Here is a 23,275-nt window from a genome sequence, read left to right as displayed (position 1 = left end):
ACTGTGTTGCTTTACTGGTACCAAAGGGATCCTCATTTAGATGGTCCACTTGAGTCATTAGGAGGCAACCTGTTGCTGTTCGCAGGGCGGCATTCTGACAAGTTTGAATATTTTCCATCACGTGTCATTTAGATTCGTACACCACACTGGCGCCACGTATTTTATCACAGACTGACCTATCGCGTTGTTTGTGGTCAACAAGGTCTCTTTATCCGCACCCAAGTGCTTTCGACTAGGGGTTTGAGGATCTTCATCCTACATTTCAGCTTGTCGCAGATAGCTGCGGGGTAGTTTGTGATCGGAATTCTGCAATCATCGACCATGACATTCAACTCTCTTCTCACCTGCGCCGTCCATGTGGTGAACAGAGTGGTCGTTGATTTGGTGGCGGATATTTGCATGTTCCTCACGTGAAAAAGGCCGGTAAGATCAGTCAAATTAGAGTTCTGCCTTTCAGTAATGACATCCTGGAAATTATCTGACGCCAAGATCGTACAATCAAGCGCATACGTTACGATTTTAATGCCGTCTAGAGGGGACGGAATACAGGAGAGGTAGAGTTAAAGCAGTTCCGGAGATGTAAACCTACCTACCAGGGAAATCCCTGTTTCACTCTACACATAGAATTGGTCATCCAAAGTTTCAAACTTGACCGGAGGGTTGTCTGCTCGATGTCCTCAAAACGGCGTGGAGTGCTTGACAGTATCAAAGGCTTTTGATCAGTCTAGCGCCACCATCACTGTCCTATCACACGGCTTATCTTGGTTAAATCCTCGACAAATATGTGTGGAGATGACGTGCAGCGCTGTTGTCGTGCTGTGCTGCTTACGGAATCCATGCTGATAATCGGCAACTGGATAGCTATTTCTGGCTCTGGAGGACTAAGGACTCAAGGGTCTTAGCTACGGGCGACAAAAGCGAAATCGGCAGGTACGATTCACTTTTGCTGGTATCCTTGGCTTCAGTAACGGGACCACTCTGTCCATTTTCCAGACTTTGGGAACAATGAGGGTGCTTAGCGACCGGTTGAGAACGTTAGTGAGATACTCCACTCACGGGACATCCAGGTGTTTCAGCATTACCATGGAGATTCCGTCAGGGTACAACTATTTGGATGATTTAGCCTCCCTGATGGCATTCGCAACATCATCCATTGTAAATTGTGGTAGTTCATCTTCGTCAGGAAGAGACTTAATGCTCGACAAACTGTCGATTACAATAACTTGCACACCTTTTTCGGATCAGTCCACCTAAGGTCGAAAGGGTTCGAGAGTGACTTAACCATTGCCCACAATTAACGTACTCCGGCTCCAATGTTGCAAATCTTCAGATGATTTAACCACTAGTTCCGATTATGCTCACCGACCAACCTTTTAACTTACAATGTCAGCTCCCTGACTTTGGTGTTAGCTGGACGAAGCTCATTACGCTTATTTGATAATACCGTCGTCTCTGCTGGGAAGTTTGGTCTCACTTCGGGTATTCGACCAGCAGGTATACAGCGTGCGGCTGCAGCAATGATAATGTCTCCGAATGTCCTTTCCGCTATCAGACGGGTTGGGCAAACCTCTGAAGCAGCGATTAGTGAACTCTCTGAAACTCGGCCAATTAGCATTGCCATGATTGACGAAAGTCCGCACAGTTCAGAGGTGATGAAGTCCGTCTGATCCAAGAGAAACGACGGATTGCCAGGTGACGTTATTTGTCAGTCCTGGTGACACGATGGTTATGTCTGGCGAACTGTGACACTCTCCGCAAATTCTGGTAGGGGCGTCCTCATTGGCCGTGCAAAACGTAGATCTATCAATCTTCTCAGCTAGCGCTGTACCTCTCTGGTCGTTTCCGTGGACCGAATGCCAAAACTCAGGATGAGTATTAAAGTCCACCAAGACCAAACGGTTATGACCTTCCAAAAGCGGGCTAATGTTGGGCCTATAATCTGGAGTATAGCTGTTTATCGGAGGGGTGTATACGTTCAGTAATTCTACCTCGGCAGTTCCACACAGCTCAAGCGATAAAGGTCTCTATTGAAAGAAGAGACTAGTGCAATAGGAAAGCTAATCCCCCACCTCCACTTCTGGTGCGATCTTTCCTCAGTACGTTGTAACCATCGCAACGCTGTAAGCTGCAGTTGTTGTTGAGCTTGGTTTCCTACAACGCCGCGACCTTGATATTCTTCCGACTCATGAAGTCCACTATTTCCACGATCTTTCTTCGGAGTCCATTGCAATTAAATTGCAAAAAGGATGCATTTTCAGGCTGGTGTTAAGTACTGCGGAAGTCGTGTAATCTGATGACGACTCACTGGGGTGCTGTGTTATCGCAGCATGCAGCAACATAATCCTGTGGACGAGTCCAGCACAACCCCTTAGATGTACCCACTCCTGACATCTATTGCATCTCACCGATCATTGGATATTGGTGAAAATACGGGTGTGACAAACCGAACACAAATATATTGATCCTGGGTTTTCCTCCGTCCCGGCACAGACCAAAAGAATGGGATATGCTGCTCCCAACACAGAAAAACGATACAAATACATGCATATATGTACACTGAGGTGGCAGCCGTTGGCCGGAGCACGGATGATGTGTGGTTCCAAGTTAAGCCGGTACGAGAGAACCTGTGCCGTGGGATTGGACAATTGTTGGTAGAGAAATTTTGTATGTCAAATTACAGGTAGTTCGGTCAAAAACTTAGCATAAATCCTCAAAATACCGTAAATACGGAGGTACGGTTATATGGGGGGCTATACCAAAACATGGACCTATGTTGAGAAAATTAGTTACCACTGGGAACCTCAAATATCAAATGACAGGACAAAAACTGCAGCTAAATACTCAAAATAACAAATGCGGAAGTACCATTATATGGGGTAATTGTTGGTAGAGAAATTTTATGACTACTGTGAACCTCATATGTCAAATTACAGGTAGTTCGGTCAAAAATGTATTAAAAATCCCCAAATATGGAGGACTATACCAAAACATGGACGTATGCTGACAATTTGGGGGTGGAGTAGTTTTGTGAGAACTGCGAACTTCATGTGTCAAACTACAGCTATTTCGGACAAAAACTACAGCTAAAATACTCAAAATACCTAAAATCCGAAGGTACCGTCACATGGAAAGTATACCAAACCGTGGACCGATATAGCCCCTATTCGAACTTGACCTGCCTATGGGAAAAAATATACTCGGGTGCAAACTCATGGCGATTTAACGAAGACCGGAAAGACCCATAGCAGTGGGTTCTATGTACCGACAATGGTTGCCTTATGTGTGTCACATGCGCAACCACCACAGGTCAGTATCGGTGCGATGTAACGGAAGAATGGATAAGGTGACCTTCAGCCCGGGTGCAACAACATATAATATGTTGTTTCGTGCTGCGCGGGGATACTCTCCAGTGCGCCCTCATTTTCATGAGCATAAGACGCTTCCGCAGTCTCCGATACCGCATGTACTTTCGCAGCAACTCGGCGGCATCCAAGAGATCAGTTGTGCAACCCAGCATCAAACCTATGCTGCTATAACAACATCTGGCACGTTTATGATAAATAAAACGTGTTTCATAAAGATCACACAAGGAACACATTGATTGTTATCGTGCCAAACATCAATTTTAGGTGATCACCGTAGGATTTTTTAACGCAATTTGGGTCATTATGTCAGGAATTATATCCGCCTGGACTCCACCATATTTAAGCAAATCAATACCACTATCTATCAAACTCTACCCCTCCCCACCAAATAACTTCCCCAATTTTCTTCCCCTATCTAATCTCCCAATTACCTTCCTATCTACTTAAACACATCTAAATGTTTAATTTCCAAATTTCCTGTGGCATTTTGAATAATAAATAAATAAGCCAATCAATTATTATAATTTGATTGTAAATATTCAAAGACAATTTCCGTTAAGAGCAAACTTTTTAGGCAATACCACAAAAACAAAACTTGTTTCTTTCTTCCCTAAGAACTTTCGTTCTTCCCACCCCCACCCTCCAAAATTGTTTTACTTAATAAAATGATTTCCTGGGAAAGTTTTTCAATCGCCTTTGGAAGTAGATTAATAATTTGTAAATTTACACCAGCAACAAACAATCGAACAGATAGACACACACACAGACATTTAGTTTATCAGAAATCCTGGTAAAAAAGAGAGTAATGAGCAGATAATAAGGATAATTTTACAAATGAATGATTTTCCAAAGAAAATCTTTCATTCGAAGTCAATAAGTCGTGCTGAACAGAATTTCAATGAAAATCGATATTTTATGAAAAATTACCAAGAACCAACCAACCACTCGCTGAGAGACATTTTGTACATAGCTGAGTACTCTTTTCATGTTTATGATAAAAATAAAAATTAAGTAGAAGGATAAGGTTTACATTTCTTAGGAAATGGATGTTATATTCTTATCGTAATCTGTTTGTAATTCTAGGAAATAATTGCCTTGGGTTGCTTAACCATTTTATCTGGATTAAATTATATGTCCAGTTAAGAAGATTAAACACAATTGCTTTATGTTAAAAATATAATCTAGGCGTATTAAAGGCCAATATCGGAAAGTAGAATATTTGTGGCCGAACTGTGAAAAACTCAAGAAGAGGACAAGAATGATAGAAAGTCACCAGACTACGTTAAACGAAATCAAATCATGAAAACTCTCCTGGTTCCGATAACAAATCATCGCAAATTGCTTCACTTCACACAAACAACCGAACAAAATTTTACAGAGGTCTCCATGAAAATCAAAAAGAGAATTATGCCATATACGCAGCACAAGAAAAAGGTAATGGGAGGAAAGGAAAATTATGGAAAACGGGGATGAGAAAAAATCGCTACGGAAAATTTTACTAAAGCTAAAAGACCAAAGTGATGGCCGTTGTCTAAGCAAATCTTTCCGTGGACGAGACTAGAATGTATTGTGGTAACGGATACAGATAGCATGATCAGGTTTTGGAAAGAACAATTATACTTGTGTCCCATAGTAGCGATGGCGTGGTTACATATAATCAATATTTTTTGGAATATAAAGCTGTCAGAAAGAATGGGGACAGCTGTAATACGTCAGAAAAATAAAAAGGCAGTAAGAGCCGGTAGGTAAACAGTTGAACTATTTAAGACCGGCGACATGAAAATTATCCTTTCGACAGGCATGAGATTGTTGGAGGGAAAAAATGCATCGAAATATCTTGTAGCAGTCGAGTGTGAAACTGCCAAAATAGGGTTGCTGAACGTAAACTGCCGATAAATAGCTGTACTCCAGGTTATATGATCAACATTAGCCCGCTTATGGAAGGTCATAACCGTCTAGTCTTGGGGACCTTTATTGCTCATCATGAGTTGTGGCTTTCGGTCCTCGGAAACGACCAGAGGGGCAAAGTGCTGGCTGAGCAGATGTTGTTGTTCTTGTAACAGTGTTTGTTATTATCTTTGTATATTGGTTCTTTTGTTCAATCTGGCTCTGGGTCTATCTCCAGTTCCAGGAAAGTGGCTGCATCGATGGGATGTAACCACAGATCCACTGGAGTTAGATGAGTAGGGTTGGCTGGGCAGTTGAAAAGGTGTTTTGTGTCGTGCGGGCCCATGCCACATACTGGGCAGATGTCTTCCACGGCGCGTTCGATTTCCGCCCAATAAGAATTTAGGCGACTGCAATATCCCGAGCGTAGTTGAGCCAAAACTACTCAACAAAGTTTCTTTATCTGCACCCCAAGTGCTGCCGGCTAGGGACTTGAGGACCTTGTTCCTACTTTTCAGTTTGTCACAGATAGCTGTGGCGTGCGCGCACGACCTGAAAGTAGTGCCGAATGTGACCCCTAAAATTTTGGGGCAGTTTGTGATCGAAATTCTGCTACCGTCGACCACGACATTCAATTCTCTTCCAAACTGCGCTGTCCATGTGGTGAACAGAGTGGCTGTTGATTTTGTGGCGGAAATCTGCATATTCCTCGAATGGAAAAAGGTGGTAAGATCAGTTTAGTTTCTCACAGATGTCATCAGGATAGGTACCCGACGCCAGGATCGTGCAATCATTCGCATACGTTACGATCTCGATGCCGTCTGGAATGGGCGGAATACGGAAGAGGTAGAGATTAAACAGTTCCGGAGATATAACCCCACCTTGGGGAACTCCCTGTTTCACTCTACGGGGTTTGGACTTCTTGTTCCTGAATTCCACGTACGACTGGCGTCCACATATATAATTGACTATCCAACGTTTCAAGCTTGGCCGGAGGGTTGTCTGCTCAAAGTCCTCAAACAGCGTAGAGTGCCTGACTGTATCAAAGGCTTTTGATAAGTCAAGCACCACCATCACTGTTCTACCGCACGGCCGTCTCTGGTTGAGTCCTTGACTAAGGCCTGAAGGGTCTTTGCTACGGGCGACAAAAGCGAAATCGGCCTGTACGATTCACTTTGCTGGCATCCTTGCGGGCTTCCGTAGTGGGACCACCCTCCCCATTTTCCAGACTTCGGGAACAATGAGGGTGGATAGCGACAAGTTAACAACTTTAGTGAGATACTCCACTCCCGGCTCATCCAGCTGCTTCAGCATTACCATGGAGATTCCATCAGGGCCCTACGCTTTGGATGATTTAGCGTCCCTGATGGCATTGGCAACATCATCCATTGTAAACTGTGGTGGTTCCTCCTCGGCAGGAAGAGATCTGATGCGACGTAATACTCTTCTCTCTCTTCCCTGTCACTCTCGGGGTGCTCGACAAACTGTCGATTGAAATAACTTGCGCACCTCTTCGGGTCAGTCAACGTAACGTCGCCAAACGTGACTGAGGTCCTATCTTCCTTTCTTCCAGGGTTCGAGAGTGACTTAACCGTTGCCCACAATTCACCTATACCGGCTCCAATGTTGCAACTCTTCAGATGATTTAACCACTTGCTCGCCGACCAGCCTGTTAACGTCCAGTGTCAGCTCCCTGACTCTGGGGTCATTGCTGGGCTGAGCAGATTGACAGCTTTACGTTTTGCACGGTATTCCTCCCGGGCAAAAACAACGAAAGCTGCATATTTTGGTTATCGAAACTCTTGCATACATCATTTCCCCAAAACTCTAATTGAGATGAGTTACAGAAGTTAGCTAGCGATCAAATAAAATATAAGGCAGGCTTCCGTATTCTCAGTTGTTTGGTGACAGCCCATTTCCGCACCAGTCTTCTCTTGAAATTTGATACGTATGGGGAATCACTACAATTACTACAAAAAAAAACCCTCTGAATTTTCGAACCAGTAAAACCAACTTCCAGTAATAGTAATGATCCGAAACTCTGATGTTTCATAATCGCATGCATGTCTTGAAATCGTCATATGTTATGTATGATACGAAAGACTAGCATTTGTTTGGACCCGGTGTTGGCTGCCGGAGAAGTGAGACTCAGGTCATTTTGGACCATATATCCCATACGATTATGCATCATGGTGGAGATCACAGAGTTCCCCCAAATTAGTTCCTCTACCTTTTTTGGGCATTATCATACTGTTTGGGCAAGGGGACCTCAGTGTTTTCGTTCCTACTACGTGTCGCTAAATCTCCCTCAACAACTAATACTAATACTAATACTAATACTAATACTAATACTAATACTAATACTAATACTAATACTAATACTAATACTAATACTAATACTAATACTAATACTAATACTAATACTAATACTAATACTAATACTAATACTAATACTAATACTAATACTAATACTAATACTAATACTAATACTAATACTAATACTAATACTAATACTAATACTAATACTAATACTAATACTAATACTAATACTAATACTAATACTAATACTAATACTAATACTAATACTAATACTAATACTAATACTAATACTAATACTAATACTAATACTAATACTAATACTAATACTAATACTAATACTAATACTAATACTAATACTAATACTAATACTAATACTAATACTAATACTAATACTAATACTAATACTAATACTAATACTAATACTAATACTAATACTAATACTAATACTAATACTAATACTAATACTAATACTAATACTAATACTAATACTAATACTAATACTAATACTAATACTAATACTAATACTAATACTAATACTAATACTAATACTAATACTAATACTAATACTAATACTAATACTAATACTAATACTAATACTAATACTAATACTAATACTAATACTAATACTAATACTAATACTAATACTAATACTAATACTAATACTAATACTAATACTAATACTAATACTAATACTAATACTAATACTAATACTAATACTAATACTAATACTAATACTAATACTAATACTAATACTAATACTAATACTAATACTAATACTAATACTAATACTAATACTAATACTAATACTAATACTAATACTAATACTAATACTAATACTAATACTAATACTAATACTAATACTAATACTAATACTAATACTAATACTAATACTAATACTAATACTAATACTAATACTAATACTAATACTAATACTAATACTAATACTAATACTAATACTAATACTAATACTAATACTAATACTAATACTAATACTAATACTAATACTAATACTAATACTAATACTAATACTAATACTAATACTAATACTAATACTAATACTAATACTAATACTAATACTAATACTAATACTAATACTAATACTAATACTAATACTAATACTAATACTAATACTAATACTAATACTAATACTAATACTAATACTAATACTAATACTAATACTAATACTAATACTAATACTAATACTAATACTAATACTAATACTAATACTAATACTAATACTAATACTAATACTAATACTAATACTAATACTAATACTAATACTAATACTAATACTAATACTAATACTAATACTAATACTAATACTAATACTAATACTAATACTAATACTAATACTAATACTAATACTAATACTAATACTAATACTAATACTAATACTAATACTAATACTAATACTAATACTAATACTAATACTAATACTAATACTAATACTAATACTAATACTAATACTAATACTAATACTAATACTAATACTAATACTAATACTAATACTAATACTAATACTAATACTAATACTAATACTAATACTAATACTAATACTAATACTAATACTAATACTAATACTAATACTAATACTAATACTAATACTAATACTAATACTAATACTAATACTAATACTAATACTAATACTAATACTAATACTAATACTAATACTAATACTAATACTAATACTAATACTAATACTAATACTAATACTAATACTAATACTAATACTAATACTAATACTAATACTAATACTAATACTAATACTAATACTAATACTAATACTAATACTAATACTAATACGGAGAATACCAGACTTACATAGGTAAGACTCTAGTATGGACTCAATTGGTCCACTCCTTCGGGTACCTCCCAAACAAAATTTCGGTAAAGTTCAGTTTAGGAGCTGCTTTCGAATCTCTTTGATTTTTGTTGTAACAACTTGTATTCACTGCCTCCCATACGATGGTACAAGTTTCATCAAGGGCAAATTCATACTTCCTGACAAAACAGCCAGAAAGTTGCAAAAAAAAACTCTATGACACCGTGTGTAGTGGTTGGAGCGCAAGATAACTCTCGAACGGATCAACCGATTTGGTCCAAAATTTGGTCTTCGTAATATTTTGTTCAAACATAGTTTAAATTCGAAGATACGCCATATCGGTCCACTCCTTCAGGTACCTCCACCACAAAAGTTCAAAAATCTTCGGAAAAATTGTTCTCACGATAACCGATTGACCGATTTGCTCTACATACTAATCCTAATATATCTACCAGATATAGATCCTGTTCGAATATGGACTATATTTGTCCACTTCTTCGGTTACCTATCGCACAAAATTACGGATAAGTTCAGTTTAAGGCCTGCTCTCGAATCACTTTGATTCTTGTTAAAGCAACTTACATTCGCTGCCTCAATTACGACGGTAAAAGTTTTTTCAGGGCAAGTCCATACTTTTTGAGAAAACAGAAGTCTCTGGAGAGCACGATATCTCTCGAACTGATCAACCGATTGGGTCCAAAATTTGGCCTCCGTCATATTTTGTCCAAACTTAGTTTCAGTTCTTTGATGTGGAATGAATACCCCTATATTTACAAACATTGCACTAAAATGATATGCACGATATCCCCTTAACGGGGCAACCAATTTGGTCCAAACTTCGGGTCTCCTAATATTTTGTCCAAATTTAGTTTAACTTCTAAAATGGCCCATATCGGTCCTCTCCTTAGGGTACCTCCCCCACAACATTTCAACATTAGTGTCAAAGTGCAGTTTAGGGCCTGTTCGAAGATCCTTTGTTAATGCATACCGATGCTGTTCGTTGTGGTCCTGTCTACAGCGATATTATGTTTTCCGTGGACAAGTCCATGCTTCCCTGCATACTTGTTTAAATTTATACGATGACCCATGATGATATCGAAAAGATATGACTTCCAAAATAAATCAATTTCCATAATGGACCGAGATAGTCCATTCTTTCAAGTACCTCCTCCGCAACACTTTTGAACTTGAATGTCCAAAAAGGCCACAAAATTCTGAAAGGACCCTAAATGCATTAGATCTGACCGTCGATGAACGTCTTCTCTCAGAAAACTGTGAAAATTGCTCTCACGTAACAAGTTTTGCACAAAAATAAAGAAACGGAAAAATAGTAGATCTGACAGCAATGTCAAATTTTGTTAGTTTTTTTGGAGCATTTAATGTTTGAGTGACTTTAGTAAAATCACTCACACAGCAAAAGTACATCATACGACCCCTTTCGTAAAGCTTTTTTTCGAACTAAACAGATGAGCATATTCCGGCGTCTATATTTTCTTTTGTCTATGGTGCGACATCTGTTTTATATATATTTTTTAGAAGATAACAGATGAGAACGATTCGTTGCCTATAAATTCTATGATATAAATTAAATATTCGAAATGGATAAAATAGATGTTTTGTGAAACGGTTTAAAATGAGGCGAAAGTTTGTTTGCCATAAAAATGTTAAAGTATTCGAAGATACATTGACAATGATAACTATTATAAAGGATAACGCCCTCCCATTTTCTATAATATTGTCTATAAAACTACATTTACGGTTATAGATAACAAGGATTTATCCTTTTTATAATGCCATAACTTTTTCGTTATTAATTCCGAATAACATATCTATTCGTTATTATGAGCCTCCTTGTTGTCGTGATGAGATAGATGGTAGTTCCAGACAGAAAAAATCCATGTATATAATAATGATTATTATAAAGTTTTATAACAAAATTCTTTATAGATATTTATATCGAAATGAAGGTATAGCGATTTCTCCATATTTAAATACCAAAGTCTAAAGAATATATAAACCAACAAATTGTCTTTGTTACATCTTCGAACAATTTTGAAACAATAGATGTCGCATATGTTGTTGAAAGCTACTCAGTTCACTCACACATTTATGAAGTAATTATTTGCTAAAAAGGGCGTTTAAGTTAATCTGACTTGTTAACAAGTAAAAAAAGTATCAGCCGACAGAGATATACCCTCAGCCTGTGTGGATTGAAATACTATTTTTCCTTTTGTTTGTTCTGTTTTAGTTGCCTATTGGCTTAACTTCATCACTTTCCTCTTTGCAGAGAAAAATGTTTACAAACGCACTGACAGCTTGCAAAATTTACTGATCGCTACCAATATCATGATTTTCCCTAAAAAAACTTATGTATTTAGGGGCATTTTCAACATTTTTGGCATATGAAGCGACAAAAGTATGGATAGGATTAAAGCTCAAAAAATTGCGGGGATATCGATAGATAGGGCTTTTTACCACACTAGCCTACGAAAAACATAATATCGCTGTAAACAGGACCACTAGGAAAACCTTCGGTAAAAATGTTCAAAAATGTTGAAAGGTTGCACCACAAGGATTGGACAGATAGGGCCCAAATTTGAATATAAACTAAATTTCGACAATATTTAAAGATCCATAGTTTGAACCATATCGGTTGCTACGTCTATGAGAAATCGCGCGTGCCATTTTAGCGAATATTTTCGAACTTTTGTGGGAAAATACCGGAAGGAGTGGACCTATAAGCACCACCTTCGAATTTCATCTTATATTCTAAGAAATATTACAATAACCAAAGTGTGGACGAACGCAGTATTCGATTCGAGTTCTCTAGACACTACATATGGTGCCATAGGGGGTTTTTAACAACTTTCGGATTGTTTTCTCGAAAAGTATGGTCTTGCCCCTGAAAAAACTTTTACTGTCGTAATTGAAGAGCGAATGCAAGTTGCTTCAGCAAAAGTCAAAGTGATTCGAGAGCAGGTCTTTAAGTGAATTTGTCCAAAATTTGGTGTGGGAGGTACCCGAAGGAGTGCACAAGTATACTCCATATTCGAACCTGATCTTTATCTGTTAGATATATAAGGATGTGTAAGGTATGGACCAAATCCCTTCAGGAGTTATCGTGCACACATTTTTTCCGAACATCTTTGAACATTTGTGGGGGAGGTACCTGAAGGAGTGGACCAATATGGATTATCTTCGAACTTAAACTAAGTTTGCAAAAAATATTACGAAGGTCACCTTTTGGACCGAATCGGCAGATCCGTTAGAGAACGAATTTCACTCGCGAGTGAAATTCTTCTCGAATTCGAGCAAGTTGATGGGGGAAACTTGCCCCCTCCCCAACACCAAACAAAAACTTATCCCACCCCAAATAAACTTGCCCCATAACCACCAAAAATATTGCACTCAAAAAAATTACCACCTCCCCACAAATTTTCACTTGCGAGTGAATCGGAGCTCTGGTTCCAACCACTACACACGGTGTCATAGGGGTTTTTTTGTACCTTTCAGACTATTTTCTCAGGAAGTATAGACTTGCCCCTGATGAAACTTACAGCGTCGTATGGGGGGCAAGTGAATACAAGTTGCTACAACAAAAATCAAAGCGATTCGAGAGCAGGTCCTAAACTAAACTCTTCCGACATTTAGTATGGGAGGTACCCGAAGGAGTGGACCGATTGAGTTCATATAGAAACCTCATCTAAGTCTTGTAGAAAGTTTACGATGTGCAAAGTATGGACCAAATCAGTTACTTCCTTCAAGAATTATCGTGCGCACAAATTGTCCGAACATTTCCAAACTTTTGTGGGGGAGGTACCGGAAGGAGTGGGCCGATATAACCCATGTTCGAACGTAAACTAAGTTTGGCAAAATATTACGAAAGCCACATTTTGGACCGAATTGGTTGATCCTTTCGAGTCTTATCGTGCACTCCAGCCAGACAGACAGATGGACGGACATGGCTAAATCAACTCCAAATTGTCTGAAACACATTTCGTCCAAACATACTTGGGGTCTAAAACCATTATTTCGATGAGGCACATTTTGCCCGTATGAAAGTGTATATACCCTACTTAGCATAAATGCTGAGGGTATAAAAATCTGAAGTAGAAAAATCGCAAACTTCCCGAAAAATGCCACAAAATTCTGAAAACCTCATAAATAATTTTTGGAAAAAAAGGATTTTGGTTGGACGAATTCGTCGTCGTCGTCGAACAACAAAATACCTCCGCAGTCTCCCCAACAACAGCAAACGCAGCATCACGCCACATGTTGCTGTTCATCGCCCTGAGAATGCATCATTCTTGCAATTCAATTGTAACGGTCCTTATTTTGCGGAGTCAGCGAAATTTTAGACTTTGTGAGTCGGAGGGGGAGGACTAGCCTTCCTCATATACCAGTCTGTCCAGTACAGATCTATCTCGCTCTAGACTTGACTCTAGTGACCTGTACATTTGGAATGTAACATGAGTAGCAATAAGTTTGGAACTGAATGAAGCTCGGCAGGCATCACCAGATGGCCTATTCAGTAACTTTTTAACAACATTACACATTGTTCATTTTACAACAATTTAATTTCAGAGAATTCACCGCTTCAGGAGCAACCCATTCCCTTAGATCCTCGTATAGCTTCCAGGTCATCGCAGCTGCAGCCACTCGTCAAATACCTACTGGTCACATACCCGAAATTGGACCCAATTTACCAGCAGATGGGACGGGTCTAGCAAAGTAGGGAAATGAGCAACGTCGTACGAACCCTGAAGACCCATGAATTAGGGAAATTATTAGTGAAGTCAACAAGCTAGTAGGCGAGCATAAGCGAAGTGACTAGATCACTGAAGAAATTAAACATTGCTAAATTGTGGATAACCTTTAACGGCGTGATAGTGACAAATACGAAAAACAGCGCGTGTATTTTTAACCTGCAATTTATAGAGCATCCCTAGAGTGATATGGCGAAGTAGAGCGTTCTACCGTACGACTATTTACGATGAGCGATGTTGCAGACGTCATCCGAAATGCGAAATCATTTAAATCTTTGGACCTACACCATACCTCAATGGTAAGTCTTAAGCAACTGGATGCACCCGGAGTTGAGTACTTGACAAGTGTCCTCAATTTGTCGTTATATATGGTACCTACGCTACTGAAGTCAGCCAAGGATGCCAGCAGAGACGAAGCGTACATGCCGATCTTCCTCTTGTCGCCAGTAGCGAATATTCTAGAGGCACTACTTCTCCCCACAACAACATTACATGTCATATCCACACATATCAGCCGAGGACTGAACCAGAACACCACGGGAAACCTAATGAACCGTCATCATGTCTTTTGAACATCGAATGCTTTGTATACCGCCAAGCTGTTCGAATACATAAAGAAGACTTCTCCCTAACTGTATTTGAATCGTTGGATAATCAACGATATGTGTGAACGCCATTGATTTGTGAACTTCAGAAATAAGAAGTCGAAAAGCCCTAGAATGAAATAGGGAGTTCTCCAAAGCTGTGTGGAATCTCCGGAACTCTTTAACCTCAACCTTTCTGAAATTCCACATCCTCCGGACGGGATTTTGATCGTACTATGTTATCTACATTACTGACTTAGTGCGTCCGCCCAAGCCCTAGCTATTTGCGACAAGATCAGAAGTAGGAACAATATCGTCAAGTTGCTGGCCAGTAGTACTTGGGGTATTATAGCTGCCATGACACAAAGCATGAGTTTGGTTGCGGATTTGTAGTTGGTCGGAGGTTAAAACATCTGGTCTCCAGCTTCACCCCAGTGAATAAAAGACTCGCTGCAATTCGATTAAAAGTAAAATTCGCCAACATCAGCTTTATTTGCGCTCATGCTCCTCCCACTGAAGACAAGGACGAACAGACTAAATATATATTTTACGAGTGCTTAGAAGAAACTTATGACCGTTGCCCTCCCCATGACATTAAAATTTTTCGACGCGATTTTAATGCCAAAATTGGAAAGGAGAATATTTTTGGCCCAACAGTCGGGAAATTCAGTCTCCACAGTGAAACATCTGACAATGGTATGAGGCTGATAGACTTTGCAGCTGCAAGAAACATGGTAGTTAGCAGTACTAGATTCAATCATCTCGATATTCATAAGGGCACCTGGCTGTCTCCAGATCAAAGAACAAGTAATCAAATTGATCATGTTGTGATAGATGGAAGACATTCATCGAGCGTGTTGGATGTACGATCGTTCCGAGGAGCAAACATAGATTCCGACCACTACTTTGTTGCAGCAAAAGGTACGTACCAGATTAAACGTAGCAAACAAATTGCGAACAGACCCAACACGGAAGTTGGACACCGGTAAGCTGCAATCACAACAGATAACCACAGCATATTCCACTCAACTGGCCCAACTGCTTAATCAAAGCACTCCTCGTCCCGATAACATATCAGGACAATGGCAAAACATTGTCCACTCCGTACAAACAGCCGCAAAATCCATACTTGGATACCAGAGACCTCCACCAAGGAATCCATGGTATGACCAGGAGTGTCGTGCTGCTACCGAAGAGAAACATGCGGCATATAGGGCTACTCTACTATCAGTAGCAACGCATAGCGCACTAGGGTGGTATCTGTTGAAAAGGAGAGAAGAGAAACATCTTTTCCGCAGAAAAAAGAGAGAGATGTTAAAGCAGAAGTGTGAAAAAATCGATATGTACAGGAGCCAGAATGAAGTCCGAAAGTTATACCAAAGAGTGAAACATCAAACTGATGGCTTTTGTACAGGTACATCATCCGGTAGAGACCAGCAAGGTAATTGTAACTGATGGAGATAGTGTGCTCAGGATATGGAAAGAACATTTTTCCAAACTGTTGGTATCCAAACATGGCGAAGATACCACAGATCCAATCCCAGAAGATGGTATTGAATATATACCGCCCAGCCAAGATGGGGTAAAGACAGTAATAAACCGGCTGAAAAATAATAAGGCAGCAGAAGCCGATGGCTTACCAGCCGAGCTGTTCAAAACCGGAGGCGACACGCTGATAAGGTGTATTCATCAGCTAGTTAGCGCCATCTGCCAGGAAGAACGAGTACCCGACGATTGGAACCTGAGCATCCTGTGCCCTGTCCATAAGAAAGGAGATAATACTGTATGCTCTAACTATAGGAGCATACGTCTCTCCCTATTGCTTACGAGATCGTGTCAGGGATATTGTGCGAACGACTAAAGCCTATGGTCAACGAGATAATCGGACCATACCAATGCGGCTTTAGACCTGGCAAGTCCACCATTGACCAGATATTTACCCTGCTGCAAATCCTGGAGAAGACCCAAGAGATGCAGAACGACACCAACCACCTTTTTGTCGATTATAAAGCAGCCTTCGACAGCTCGCTACGTTCAAAGGTATTCCAAGCAATGTCTGAATTTGGTATCCCCGCAAAGCTCATTCGGCTTTATAAAATGACTCTAACTGACACAAGATCTTCAGTTAAAATAGGAAAGAACCTCTCCGAAGAGTTTTGTACCAAAAGAGGTTTCAGGCAAGGAGACAGCCTTTCGTGTGATATTTTTAACATCCTGCTAGAAAAGGTTATACGAGATGCAAACGTCAAAAGAAGTGGCACGATCTACACCAATAGCCACATATTACTTGCTTATGCTGATGATGTAGACATCATGGGACGATCAGTAAAAGAAGTAACCGATACCTTTATGAAGGTCGAAGGAGAATCAGCGAAAGTGGGTCTGGCGGTAAACTACGAAAAGACCATATTGATGGTGTCGACGCGCAATGCGTAAATTGAGATCGGACCAACTATTGAAGTTGGTTTCTATAATTTTGAGGTAATAAAATACTTCGTATACCTCGGCACCGCCGTAAACACAACAAACAACATCAGTTGTAAAATAAGAAGAAGAATTGCATTGGCCAACAAATGCTACTTTGGCTTAAGTAAGTAATTTAAAAACAAAGCCACAACTCGTCAAACAAAAATAACGCTTTACAAAACACTAATACTACCCGTGCTGATGTATGGTTCCGAAGCCTGGGTACTTGCGCAAGCAGATAAGGCAGTTCTTGGCGTGTTTGAGAGAAAAATTCTTCGAACGATCTACGGACTGATCTGCGTTGACGGTGAATATCGACGTCGTATGAACCACGAGCTCCTATACAACGGCATCAATATAGTTAAAGGTATCGAGATGCAACGATTGCGTTGGCTAGGCCATATAATAATAATGAGCGATGATGAACCCTCTAAAAAGGCGTATAAATTCGGGCCACATGGCGGTGCACGCAGAATTGGCAGGACAAAAAATAGATGGCGCAAACAAGCGAAGCACGAAACAGAGAGAATTGGAGATCTTTTCTTAGTTCGGTCTATGGAACAAATGTTCTGTAATGGGCCAGCTAAGTAAGTACAATTCATAGAAAAAGATGTACTCCAACGGCACCTGTACTGTACACTTGTAGTGATTCAACTGCATCCGCGGATACAAACTTTTTGCTGGGATGTTTAAGTCGTCCGCGCAAGCCATAGCTATTTGCGACAAGATCAGAAGTAGGAGCAATGTCGTCAAGTTTCTGCCCAGTAGCACTTGGGGTACTTACAAAGAAACCTTGTTTACCTCTTATAAAACAATCGGCCGGTCTAGGGCTATGTTACGGTACCGGTGTGGTATACAAATTTTAGCACTATCCAGTGGAAGAATATTCAAAACTACCAGAATGACGTCCTGAGGACTGCAGCAGGATACCTCCTCATGATATCAGCGGATTACCTTTATAAGAAGACGATTGTTATACGGCGCATCAGCACGTCAAATGGTACCTGCGTGGGTCTTATCGACAGCAGCAACCCAGCCACAGTATAGTGGACAGTATTTAAGGTAAAATTAGTCGTGACATAGCCATAACCATAGAAAACCAAAACCCAATTGGCTTCTTATGGTTATGGCTATGGCATTATGTTAATTTACTACATTGATTTCCATAGGTTTGGTTCAATCAGCTGATTGATATGGCGTTATGGTTATGTCACGTCTAATTCTACCTTTACCAACCCACATACGTCAGCAGAAATATTCATGATTTGTAGGAAACGGTTTCAAAGGAACATACGGCAACCTATAGATAACCGATCCTACCAGACGCAGGCAATACAAATATACATTGTGAATGCTGTAATCGGATACCATCCCATCAATAGCAGCAGCAAAACAAACACAAGTTAATATAGCCCCGTTAAGATCAGAACTATACAGCCGCCTCAAGTCATATTGAGCCCGAATTGATGTCACAATACCCAAATTGAGTCTGCACGACAGTTGTTAACTGCCCAGCTAAATCCACTCATCTGTCTCCTGATTCCTTATAGACGCTGCCAGTCCAGGCTGAAAAGTTTTTGAATCAGGACTCAAAGGAACCAGAATCGGACAAGAAAAAGATATATGAACATATTAGCGTTGCTGCAACAACATGAAACGTGTAAAATAGGGCGGGGACATTTGAAAACCTTAATGGGTCCTTCGCGTTTCTTATTCCTGGGATTGAACTGAGCAAAAAAGTGAGAAATTCAGTTATAGTTTTTTGTGGGGGTTTTCAGACCTAAACCACTATAACTTAGCCATTTGTTAACCGATTTAAAAAAATAATAACTTGTTCAAAAGATATTATTCACCCCTTTAAAAGGAAGAAGGATCAATAGAAATCCGTTGTGAACAAGTAAAAAAGTATCCGTCAGCTTTGCCGACAGAGATATACCCTCAGCCTGTGTATATTGAAACAATTTTTTCCCAAAAAACTTATGTTTTTAGGGGGTTTTAAAAATGTTGGATGTATGAACCGACAAAAATGTTGATTAGGATTAAAGATCAAAAGTTTTGCAGAGGAGATACTTAAAGAAATCGATCGACATTGGCCATTATGGAAGTGGATCTCCAACCACCGCATATGGTGCCATAGAGGGTTTTTACACCCTTCGGGCTGTTTGCTCAAGAAGTATGGACTTGCCCCTGAATAAATTTTAACATCGTAATTGAGGCAGCGAATGCAAGTTGCTTCAACAAAAATCAAATTGATTCGATTGCAGTTCTTAAAGTAAATTTATCCGAAATTTTGTGTGGGAGGTACCGGATGGACTAGACAAATATAGTCCATATTTGAACTTGATCTAATCTGGTAGATATATTAGGATGTGTAAAGTATGGACAAATTCGGCCACTCACTTCACGAGTTACCGTACGAAAAATTTTTCCGAACATTTTTGAACTTTTGTGGGGGAGGTACCTGAAGAAGTGGTCCGATATGGCTTATCTTCGAACTTAAACTATGTTTGGACAAAGTATTACTAGACCACATTTTGGACCGAATCGGCAGATCCGTTCGAGAGTTATATTGCGCTCCAATCACCTCACTCGGTGTCACGGGGGTTTTTTGCAACTTTCAGGCTATTTTCTCAGGAAGTGTGGACTTGCCCCAGATAAAGCCTGTCCCGTCGTATGGGGGGGCAGTGAATACAAGTTGCTAAAACAAAAAATCAAAGCGATTCGAGAGCAGGTCCTAAACTGAACTTATCCCAAATTTTGTGTGGGAGGTACCCGAAGGAGTGGACCGATTGAGTCCATATTGGAAACTCATCTAAGTCTAGTAGACATTTCACGATTTGCAAAGTATGGACCGAATCGGTTACTCTATTCAAGAGTTATCGTACGTACAAATTTTCCGAACATTTTCGAACTTTTGTGGGGGAGGTACCGGAAGGAGTGGACCGATATAACCCATCTTCGAACTTAAACTAAGTTTGGACAAAATATTACGAAAGCCAAATTTTGGATCGAATCGGTGGATCCGTTCGAGAGTTATTGTGCGCACCAAATAGCCAGACAGACGGACGGACATTGCTCAATCGACTCCAAATTGTCTGAAACACATTTCGTCCAAACATACTTGGGGTCTAAAACCATTATTTCGATGAGGCACATTTTGCCCGTGTGAAAGTGTATATACCCTCGTTAGCATAAATGCTGAGGGTATAAAAAAGAAGATATGCCCATTTAAATTTGATAATGTCAGAAACCCAGATTTTCACTACTTTTACCGTTATAAAAAATGAAACGAAGTGACCCAAACGAACTAAAGGCATTTTCGTTGTCCATGGATCGAAACACGATAGAATTTTGTATCAGAACGCTTGAATATTTTTATACCCTACACCACTATGTGGGGAGGGTATTATAAGTTGGTTTTGGCCAAAAAGTTTGTAACGCATCGAAATAATGGTCGTACTTATATATACCAAAATGAATGTCTCGACGAGCTGAGTCGATCTGGCTATGTGTGTCCGTCCGTCCGTCCGTCCGTCAGTCCGTCCGTCCGTCTGTCCGTCTGTCCATCTAAACCTTATTATCACGCTACAGGTCGCAATTTTGATCGGATCGTGACGAAATTTTGGATGTTGATGGGGGTCCCGGAGGGGAAGAAGGCTATTGATTTTGGTGATGGCCGGGTAATATTTAGGGGTCGGAATGGGCAAAAAACTTATGTGGATAAAAAGACAACGTTTTTTTCCAAAACGAATATCTCAGCTTCTATACGGGGTATACCAAAAGCAAAATCTGACAATAAAAGTAGAAAATATCGCCTTTCTAATGATGTAAAGTAGGTTCTCGTAGGTGATCAAACAACGAAGATATCACAATAGTCGCAAATAAAACCCAAATTTTCATTTTAATTATAATGACGAATATCATAGCTTTGGTTAGGGACTTTCCAAAAGCAAGCCTGGCTGTGAAAGTAGAAGATCCCATCTTTACAATGATGTAAACTAGGTCGGCGTAGGTGACCAAATAACGTAGATATCGCAATAGTAGGTAATACATCCCATTTTTCCACTTTTTTGGAAATCACGCTACAGGTCTCAATTTTGATCGGATCGTCACGAAATTTTGAGGGTTAATGGTGGTCACACAGATGAAGAAGCCTATTGATTTTGGTGATGGTCGGATAATATTTAGCGGTCGTAATGGGCAAAAAACTTATTTGGAGAAAAAGACAACGTTTTATTTCAAAGTTAATATCTTCCTTCTGTAGGAGGTATATCGAAAGCAAAACCTGGCAAGGAAAGTAGAAAATATCACGTTTACAACGATGTGAAGTAGGTTATCATAGGTAGTCAAACAACAGAGATATCGCAATAGTCGGTAATGCATCTCTTTTTCCATTTTTGTGCAATCACACCACGAAATTTTGATCGGATCCTCACGAAATTTTGGGGGTTGATGGGGGTCTAACTCAGAAAGAAGCCTATTGATGGTTGTCATACATCCCACTTTTCCATTTTTTATTTGGGTTGTACTGTCGATGCACTTAAATGCGTTTCAAAAAAATTGCCCTGTGTTAATGAAGACATTCAGAGCAAAGGCGCTAAGCTATCCCAATTTAAATATTTTGAATTTTATTAGTCAAAAGCTTATGAACAGGGGTAGTGGTGTAGGGTATCACATAGTCGTCCCCGACCCGACTGTAGCCTTGGCTCACTTGTTCTGGTATACTTTTGTCATTTATCGACATTTTCCGAAAAGTTTGCACCTTCCCAAAACTGCCTAAAGGAGCGTTCCAATGCTTTTGCGATGTACTAGAGAGTTCTTAATTACTGTCTTGGCTACAATTGGCTGTTATATGGCAAATTGTCCAAAAAACGTGGATAAAAAACTTAACCTGAAAATCGGGAGGCTCGATTTTCACCGTAGACCTATGGTCTAGTGGACTTTTTTGCCAAGTTCAATCCCAGGGATCAAAAACGCGAAGGGCCCATTAAGGTTTTTTTCCTTCCATAGAAAACGCCCCGGCCTAGTGTACAATCAATAGTTTCATGAAATTATTCGCTTTCGCATAGTCCCGGTCCACACTAGCGTGAATTTCATTAAAAAATTTCATGAAATTAAGTGTTCTTAAATCGAATTCCCCACTACAGCAATTTTATGATTTTACTCTACTATGGACGTCGATCTAGAGACGCATAATTTCATATCAACATTTCAATGAAATTACTGTAGTGTGGCCCGGGACATACTTTAGTGTTGGCTTCGGCTATTGAGTGACATCTTTTAGGATAAATTATTAAAAGCTTTCGTTACCAACAAATTTAAATAGATAATGTTCTTAGCCCTTAACAAATATGACGTAAATGTCCTTAATTTTTCTGGCAAAAAGTTATCACATGAGATAAAAAACAACACAATGTGTCCACACTGAAATGGTAATTTTATCAAAGACTGAAATCTTTAGCATGCGCCATCTTGTGATGGCTACAAAAGGGCGACATCACAACATCCATATTTAAACTAAAGAAGACACATATTAAATCCAACAACCTCATTGAGATACGTATAAATTATATTCCACAACCATATTGTTAATATGCATTGGCGACATCTACCATTGGTCCCATACCACACCCTTGCCATCTAGTGTCCGCTGTTAAAAGGTTTAATAATAGGCTAAACGAGTAAATGTAACGCAATACACAAATATTTTATCTTGTTTGTTAGAATCGAATGAATGCATGGTGTCCTGGTGTTTCTTACGCTACTATAAAATGGAATGTTACTATAATTCCTGCATATATTTATATCGTAAATTTTTTTTAACCCTACATTTGCTTTATTCAAAAATTAAAAATTGAACAACAATTTTTCTTCTATCTATTTTAATAAAAAAATAGAAAAGTATTTCAACATTACAGACTCAAAAACCACCGAATCAACTTTCCTGAATTGTTTGCAATATATTCCATCATCTTCTGAAATTAGAGTAGGGAAGTTATTGCACGAGTTCAGCTTGTGGAGAAAATAAACCACTAAAAGGGACTAATGTTAGTAAAGTTGTTAAAT

The sequence above is a fragment of the Musca autumnalis genome, unplaced genomic scaffold (assembly GCF_047663935.1).
Source record: "Musca autumnalis isolate F117 unplaced genomic scaffold, ASM4766393v1 scaffold_5, whole genome shotgun sequence".
Lineage (NCBI taxonomy): Eukaryota > Metazoa > Arthropoda > Insecta > Diptera > Muscidae > Musca > Musca autumnalis.
Note: the sequence above shows the minus strand (reverse complement) of the source record.